Source organism: Papaver somniferum, chromosome 10 (assembly GCF_003573695.1).
Source record: "Papaver somniferum cultivar HN1 chromosome 10, ASM357369v1, whole genome shotgun sequence".
NCBI classification, from domain to species: domain Eukaryota; kingdom Viridiplantae; phylum Streptophyta; class Magnoliopsida; order Ranunculales; family Papaveraceae; genus Papaver; species Papaver somniferum.
In genome coordinates, this window is record NC_039367.1 from 111,501,316 (window position 1) to 111,510,562 (window position 9,247).

The 9,247-nt window shown below is 35.9% G+C and overlaps 1 non-coding gene and 1 pseudogene across 1 annotated transcript; both read left to right on the forward strand.

Annotated features, from left to right (window-relative positions):
• The first annotated feature begins 747 nt into the window (after positions 1–747).
• On the forward strand, positions 748–821 carry TRNAD-GUC. Its single transcript has one exon. It is a non-coding gene; the product is annotated as a tRNA-Asp (tRNA).
• Positions 822–4,222: 3,401 nt separating this feature from the next.
• The window catches only part of LOC113316090, a 5,487-nt pseudogene continuing 462 nt past the window's right edge, over positions 4,223–9,247 (forward strand).

Sequence of the window (9,247 nt, forward strand, 5' to 3'; positions counted from 1 at the left end):
GAAGAGATTCGACACGTACCCTGCAATTTTTATAGAAAAAATAAATTAGATGGAATAATGAAAGCAGAAAATATTCTTCGAATTTAGTCATAGCATTACATTATATTGACAATTACAAAAAACTGTTCATACTATCAGTATAGTAGGCGATCAGGCGGGTATGCCCCCATCATCTAGCGGTTCAGGACATCTCTCTTTCAATGAGGCAGCGGGGATTCGACTTCCCCTGGGGGTAGGGTACTACGAAAGGAAGTTGATCATGGATTTATCCATAAGTCTAAAATGGATTCTTCCTGGGTCGATGCCCGAGTGGTTAATGGGGACGGACTGTAAATTCGTTGGCGTATGTCTACGCTGGTTCAAATCCAGCTCGGCCCAAAAATCCGCCGATCCATCATGAGATAATAGAACAAATTTTTGCCTCCAGAAACCAGACGAAGAAAGAAAAGAATACTTTTTTACGCTATATCCTTAATTTATTTGTTCCCATAGATTATACTTTCTAATGATCTGGTATGTAACCTTAATATATAAGGGGAGGTAAAGAAAAAAGCTTTTGTCTTTTTCACCAAAAAATTTATTATGAAATGATTTGACTACTAGTAATACGTGTCGTTCTCTCTAAAGCCCATACCCATGTGAATATCAACATATCTCTTCTATCTCTGTTACAACACAACGATTCTAAATAGAAATATGCTACAAATTTAATAATAAGAATATGTATCATGTACATATTATTTCCCTGGGATTGTAGTTCAATTGGTCAGAGCACCGCCCTGTCAAGGCGGAAGCTACGGGTTCGAGCCCCGTCAGTCCCGACCTAGGATTCGATGAATCCGTCAACTCATTTCTCTATTTTCGGTGAAGAGAGAGGACTGAAAGCAAAATCTAATTCTCGCCGGAAGTATTTTTTATCATCGAAGAAATACAAGAATTTTTAAATTCATTCTCGACTAGTACTGATTCGTGGGGAGAGCTAGATTGGCACAATTGGTGGTAGGATCCTATTCAGGATTTCAAGAGATACCGCACAGGTTTTAATTTTTCTATTGGTTCTGATCCATGGAATTCAATATAATACCCACCCGGTTCCCGAGAGCATACATATAAATTGGATTCCTTCATTGTGTGATACAAAGTGAACTTGACCTTAACAGAGTTGGCACGCCAGAGTCCTTTTTATATTCTATTAAAACCACCTCTTTATTTTCTAGCTGCTATTTTTATGAACCTCAATTCCTAATTGGAAACAATCTATCTATCTCACTTCCATACTGAATTTCGGATATGATATATGTTCCGATTTCAATCCAAGGAAAGAAGTTTTTTTTTTATAAAAGAGAGATCAAAGAAAGATCTTCCTTACCCTGCTTAATAAGGAAATGAATAATATTTCTTCTCTCTCCTGTTTTTTCTTTGATGAAGGAGTCATATCGAAGCAAGAGTAAACTCCAAAAAATTACATTTATAAAAAAACGAGATCTTTTATACCCAAATCCAACTTTATCACACCTCTTTGTCTTCCAAGAAATTTAGATCATAACAAACTTAATTAGTTTCGAACTTTAATTTTTTCCATTTCATTTTTACTGTTTGGGTTTGTGACCAATTGAAATGGAAGACGGGTCAAATGATACCTCATCAGATAGTTGTATACGAAAGACGGTAGGTTATAGAAAAGAATGAAAAAAGAAAAGGGATTCATTGTTGTATCAAGAATCCCCTTTTTTGGATTCGTTATGGATAAAAGCTCCTCATATGTTATACTATTCAATTCTCGACAATGAATCGATCTGAAAGCTCAGATATTGTTATTCATGATATTGATCCGATTCAATATCAAATAACATTGGGATGCAATTCATTTCATTTAATTTAGAGGAGAAGATTTATCATCTCTATGGGATTAGATCCCGAGTTATTGTGAAGTAAAAAACGATGGGATTATGGAAGTATATATTCTCGCATTTATTGCTACTGCGCTGTTCATTCTAGTTCCTACTGCTTTTTTACTTATCATCTACGTAAAAACAGTCAGTCAAAATAATTGATTCCAATGAAGCTTTACTTGTTTTTTCTTATCAATGATTGAAGAAATAAAAGGAATTTTCATTCCACGTCTGAAATGAAATGAGCGGACTAGAATCAGCAGTATATGAGATCTGGTAGTATGGTAGAAAGAAATTGATATCTTTCTACCATACTTTCTATTATTGTACTGTCTAAAGTTGTATTAGTACTGTATAAAGAGGTATAGGCTTCATCTAGATTAATCTACAAGATGTATCTTGTATCTTCATATATGTACATATCTATAAATTTAATATATGTGATGTACATCATGTAACTAACACCCCAATTCTAGTTCTTCCTTGCATCTATTTTCTTTGTTTGATTGAAAGATTCTTTTTAATATAGTCTATTATTGTAATCCAATATAATTTTGAAATGGATATTTAATATTTAAAATCCCTTTGCAGAACGATATATGAAAAAATGGCCACAGTTTGATTACTCAACTCAATTAGTAGTGCTTTTAGAGTCCACTTCTTCCCCATACTACAAGTGAAAGGGAAAATGTAAAGACTACCATTAAAGCGGCCCAAGCAAGACTTACTATATCCATGTGAATTATGTCCCCTATCCATGTAATTCTTGTAATTACGTTTTTTTGTTATAATAAACTTTGGACTTAACAAAAAAAAAAGTGAATTGTGTCCCCTATCTCTATGAATATGAAGGAATTCGTCCATTATTGATCACTAATAATAGTGGAATCTATGGTGCAGAGTCAAAAAGGGATTATGACCAAACGCTATTGATCTAACTATCCAAAAAATCCACCCACAACAAGTTCCTATATGATTTCTGGTAGAATAGGGAAGGATTAACCACAAGCAAGATACACAACACAGGGATTTTCTTTCTATTATCAAGGAAATCTTTTTTAATGGAAGATGTAGGAATAGTAAGGCCTATTGTTTAGTTTCTTTTGTTTCCCTTCATAAGCAAAAAGTATAAAATATACAATCCAGCACTACCTACCCCATGTCTCTCCAAATATGGTTTTTACTTTTGGTTTCCTCTAGAATCTATTGCTTCTGCTGAGCAAAAAAAGAAAGTCTTTCCCATTTTTTGTAGATGAGGCGGCACCTTATTTGAACTGAGGTAAAAGGATTTGCAGTCCCCCGCCTGACCACTCGGCCATGCCGCCAAACAAACGAATATAAAATAGAGGGAACGCTCTCTTCTTTATTATTTCTTGAATCTCATTGTCTTTCTCCCTTTCCTAAACCCCCCAAAACCTTTTTTTTTAACCCAGTTGATTCCCTTTGATGGATTGTATGGTATCTCAACTCTCAAAATAAACAACACCTAAAAACTTCCCCTTTTTTTATCTTTCAAAAGCAAATGTAAATGTGCATTTTTAGTTACAGAATGAAAAATGCAGGGAAAATTGGAACCATTAACTATTGACTTGAATCCATGAAGAGTTCTTGGACCTCAAAATTCGTTTCCTTATCAACGACAGCAAAATAAAGTTGATACACAACTTATACTTATCGGTATCAATTCTTTTCAATAATCAATCTTTTCAATTAAATTTCAATATAACAACAATTATATATATATATATGTAAACTCCGGAACAGAGATTGTTACAAAGATATCCTAATTAGGTATCTTAGCCATATATGTCTATAAGGAATTATCATGCTTCCCTTTTTTTTGAATCTAAATAGAAATTATGATATAGCACTTCTTGTGTTGCCCCAAGTATAGCTGGGATAGGAAATATCCGGATGGATAGGTTTCTATAGCTATAGGTAAAAGTGCCTCGCAAAAAAAAGAAGAAACTCTATACTATTCCTGATTTTTCTACATTTTTCTCTCATTCATAGAGAATAGATCAAACCTTGAATCATTTGTTTTTTGGGTACCCAACCGGATTGTAATATCATAATAATAGGTAGAAATTGGATTACTTTTGATATTTTATAGAAGACTCTAAAAAAGTATAATCAGCATAATTATGATTCCAGGAATGTTTATCCTGTTGCAAATTCGAATTTGAACAGAAAATTATCCTTATTGCTCTGCTCAATGGTATGAAGTTGGGTAAAATTTCATGTGATTCAATAAACAGAATATACATTCCATCATTGCTAGATCGATCCATATGGTTCGATGAAGAATGAGCCAATAATGGAATTTTTCTATAAAGGGGAAGCTTAAGATGCTCCGGGATGGAAATGAGGGAATATCTACAATACCTGGGTTTAGTCAGATACAATTTGAGGGGTTTTGTAGGTTCATTGATCAGGGCTTGATGGAAGAACTTTATAATTTCCAAAAATAGAAGATATAGATCAAGAAATTGAATTTCAATTATTTGTGGAAACTTATCAATTGGTAGAACCCTTGATAAAAGAAAGAGATGATGTGTATGAATCACTGACATATTCTTCTGAATTATATGTACCTGCGGGATTAATTTGGAAAACCGATAGGGATATACAAGAACAACCCATATTTATTGGAAACATTCCTCTAATGAATTCCTTGGGAACCTTTATAGTAAATGGAATATACATAATTGTAATCAATCAAATATTGCAAAGCCCCGGTATTTATTACCGTTCAGAATTGGACCATAACGGAATTTCGGTATATACCGCCACCATAATATCCGATTGGGGAGGAAGATCAGAATTAGAAATTGATCGAAAAGCAAGGATATGGGCTCGTGTGAGTCGGAAACAAAAAATATCTATTCTAGTTCTATCATCAGCTATGGGTTCGAATCTAAGAGAAATTCTAGATAATGTTTTCTACCCTGAAATTTTCTTGTCTTTCCCGAACGATAAGGAGAAAAAAAAGATTGGGTCAAAAGAAAATGTCATTTTGGAATTTTATCAACAGTTTGCTTGTGTCGGTGGGGATCCGGTATTTTCTGAGTCCTTATGTAAGGAATTACAAAAAAAAAATTTCAACAAAGATGTGAATTAAGAAGGATTGGTCGACGAAATTTGAACCGGAGACTTAATCTTGATATACCTTAGAACAATACATTTTTGTTACCACGAGATGTATTTGCAGTGGCGGATCATTTGACCGGAATGAAATTTGGAATGGGTACACTTGACGATATGAATCACTTGAAAAATAAACGTATTCGCTCTGTAGCGGATCTGTTACAAGACCAATTCGGATTGGCTCTGGTTCATTTAGAAAATGTGGTTCGAGGAACTATATGTGGAGCAATTAGGCATAAATTTATCCCGACTCCCCATAATTTAGTAACATCAACTCCATTAACAACCACTTATGAATCATTTTTCGGTCTACACCGCTTATCTCATGTTTTGGATCGAACTAATCCATTGACACAAATAGTTCATGGGCGAAGATTGAGTTATTTAGGTCCTGGAGGATTGACAGTTCGAACTGCTAGTTTTCGGATACGAGATATCCATCCTAGTCACTATGGAAATATTTGCCCAATTGACACATCTGAAGGTATCAACGTTGGACTTATTGGATCCTTAGCTATTCATGCTAGGATTGGTCATTGGGGGTCTCTCGAAAGTCCGTTTTTTGAAATTGATGAGAGATTCAAAGGGGTACGGGTAGTTTATTTATTGCAAAGCAGAGATGAATACTATATGGTGTCGGCAGGAAATTCTTTGGCGTTGAATCAGGGTATTCAAGAAGAACAGGTTGTTTCATCTCGATACCGTCAAGAATACTTGACTATTACATGGGAACAGATTCATGTGACAAGCCAAGGCTCTGAAAGGATCACTAATGAAATACTGCATTTAGAAGCCCACTTACTACGAAATTTAGATAGAAATGGAATTGTGATGCTGGGGTCTTGGGTAGAAACAGGTGATATTTTAGTAGGTAAATTAACGCCTCAGATGACGAAAGAATCATCATATGCCCCGGAATATAGATTATTACGGGCTATACTTGGCATTCAAGTATCCACTACAAAGGAAACTTGTCTAAAATTACCTATAGGTAGCAGAGGTCGAGTTATTGATGTGAGATGGATCCAGAAAAAGGGGGGTTCTAGTTATAATCCAGAAATGATTCGTGTATATATTTCACAGAAACGTGAAATAAAAGTAGGGGATAAAGTTGCCGGAAGGCATGGGAATAAAGGTATCATTTCCAAAATTTTGCCTAGACAAGATATGTCGTATTTACAAGACGGAACGCCTGTTGATATGGTCTTCAATCCATTAGGAGTACCTTCACGAATGAATGTAGGACAGATATTTGAATGCTCGCTCGGGTTAGCGGGGGATCTGCTAGACAGGCATTATCGAATAGCACCCTTTGATGAAAGATATGAGCAAGAGGTTTCTAGAAAACTCGTATTTTCTGAATTATATGAAGCCAATAAGTAAACAGCGAATCTGTGGGTATTTGAAACCGAGTATCCGGGAAAAAGCAGAATATTTGATGGAAGAACGGGAGATCCTTTTGAACAACCCGTTATAATAAGAAAATCCTATATCCTAAAATTAATTCATCAAGTTGATGATAAAATTCATGGGCGTTTCAGCGGGCATTATGCACTTGTTACACAACAACCCCTTAGGGGAAGGGCTAAGAAAGGGGGCCAACGGGTAGGAGAAATGGAAGTTTGGGCTTTAGAGGGGTTTGGCGTTGCTCACTTTTTACAAGAGATGCTTACTTATAAATCTGATCATATTAGAGCTCGTCAGGAAGTACTTGGTACTACGATCATTGGAGGAACAATACCTAAACCTGAGGATGCTCTAGAATCCTTTCGATTGCTCGTTCGAGAACTACGATTTTTGGCTTTGGAATTGAATCATTTCCTTGTATCTGAGAATAACTTCCAGATTCAAAGGAAGGAAGCTTTATCGGAATGAATCCGAATTTTTCTTCTATGATCGACCGGTATAAACATCAACACCTTCGAATTGGATCAATTTCTCCTGAAAAAATAAGCGCTTGGGCCAAAAAAATACTACCCAACAGAGAGGTTGTTGGAGAGGTGACAAAACCTTATACTTTTCATTACAAAACCAATAAGCTGGAAAAAGATGGATTGTTTTGTGAAAGAATTTTTGGGCCTATAAAAAGTGGAATTTGTGCCTGTGGAAACTATCGAGTAATCGGAGATGAAAAAGAAGACCCGAAATTTTGTGACAATGCGGAGTCGAGTTTGTTGATTATCGGATACGAAGATATCAAATGGGATACATCAAACTGGCATGCCCAGTAACTCATGTGTGGTATTTGAAACGTCTTCCTAGTTATATCGCGAATCTTTTAGATATACCTCTTAAAGAATTAGAAGGCCTAGTATACTGCGATGTGTGATTTGATCAAAATTCTTATTTTACAGATTGGGACTAAGAAACTGTCATCCCATTCACTCCGATTGGGATGCCCTTACTCTGACATGTCTCGTGGTAGGCGTAACATGAAGCTCAGAATTATGGATGTATTTAATACTCCAAAAGAGGAATTGATATATGGTCGATTCCGAAACAGAAAAATAGGAATTGCTAGTTGTACCTCGTGAAAAAGACTTCTTTCGTGGAATTAGCCATTCCATTTCTTTTAGAAAGAAATTATGTTATAGTAAGCAAATATGACATGGTTACAAGGGCTTATTCATCGCGTATAGGCTTTAAGGGCATCATGTCATAACCGTCGAGGTTAAGTAGGGGCCTAAAAGATCGAATGGAATGATACATAGACAAGTAAATCCCTTATGAGTTCCAAGGTATTCATTAAAAAGGGATTTGGCATTCAAAGGGAGGTAAACTACTCAATAATTTCACGTTTCATTTCATTGAAATGTTGGTTGGTCCAGATTGGGAACTTGAGTAAAGAGTAGAACGTTGGGGGTTTTCTATAAAAAAAATTTAAACGAGAACCCCTTATTTGATGTAACTACTTGAGACGGATGAGAGGAAACCCTCGCGTCCGATTTTTAAGGGGGGAAATCCTATACTATAAAGGAACCTATCCACATTTTTCTTTTGCTAGGACCTTAGCTAAAAAACCTACTTTCTTACGATTACGAGGTTCATTCGAATATGAAATCCAATCTTAGAAATACAGCATCCCGCTTTTTTTTACTACTCAAGGCTTCGATACATTTCGAAATAGAGAAATCTCTACTGGAGCAAGTGCTTTCAGAGAACAATTAGCCGATATGGATTTGCGACTTATTATAGATTGTTCATTGGTAGAATGGAAAGAATTAGGGGAAGAAGGGCCCACAGGTAATGAATGGGAAGATAGAAAAATTGGAAGAAGAAAGGATTTTTTGGTTAGACGCATGGAATTAGCTAAGCATTTTATTCGAACAAATGTGGAAGCAGAATGGATGGTTTTGTGCCTATTACCAGTCCTTCCCCCGAATTGAGACCGATCATTCAAATAGATAGGGATAAACTGATGAGTTCGGATATTAATGAACTCTATAGAAGAGTTATCTATCGGAACAATACTCTTACCGACCTATTAACAACAAGTAGATCTACGCCAGGAGAGTCAGTTATGTGTTAAGAAAAATTAGTGCAAGAGGCCGTGGATACACTTCTTGATAACGGGATCCGCGGACAACCAATGAGGGATGGTCATAATAAAGTTTATAAGTCTTTTTCAGATGTAATTGAAGGAAAATAAGGAAGATTTCGTGAGACTTTGTTTGGTAAAAGTGTCGATTATTCGGGGAGTTCTGTAATTGTCGTGGGCCCCTCACTTTCATTACATCGATGTGGATTACCCCGCGAAATAACAATAGAGCTTTTCCAGACATTTGTAATTCGTGGTCTAATCAGACAGCAGGTTGCTTCAAATATAGGAGTTGTTAAAAGTAAAATAAGGGAAAAAGAACTTATTGTACGTGAAATACTTCAAGAAGTTATGTAAGGGCATCCTGTATTGCTGAATAAAGCACCCACTCTGTACAGATTAGGCATACAGGCATTCCAACCCATTTTAGTGGAAGGACATGCTATTTGTTTACATTCATTAGTTTGTAAGGGGTTCAATGCAAACTTTGATGGAGATCAAATGGTTGTTCATGTACCTTTATCTTTGGAGGCTCAAGCGGAGTCTCGTTTACTTATGTTTTCTCATATGAATCTCTTGTCTCCAGCTATTGGGGATCCCATTTCCATACCAACCCAAGATATGCTTATGGGACTCTATGTATTAACGATTGGAAATCGTCGAGGTATTT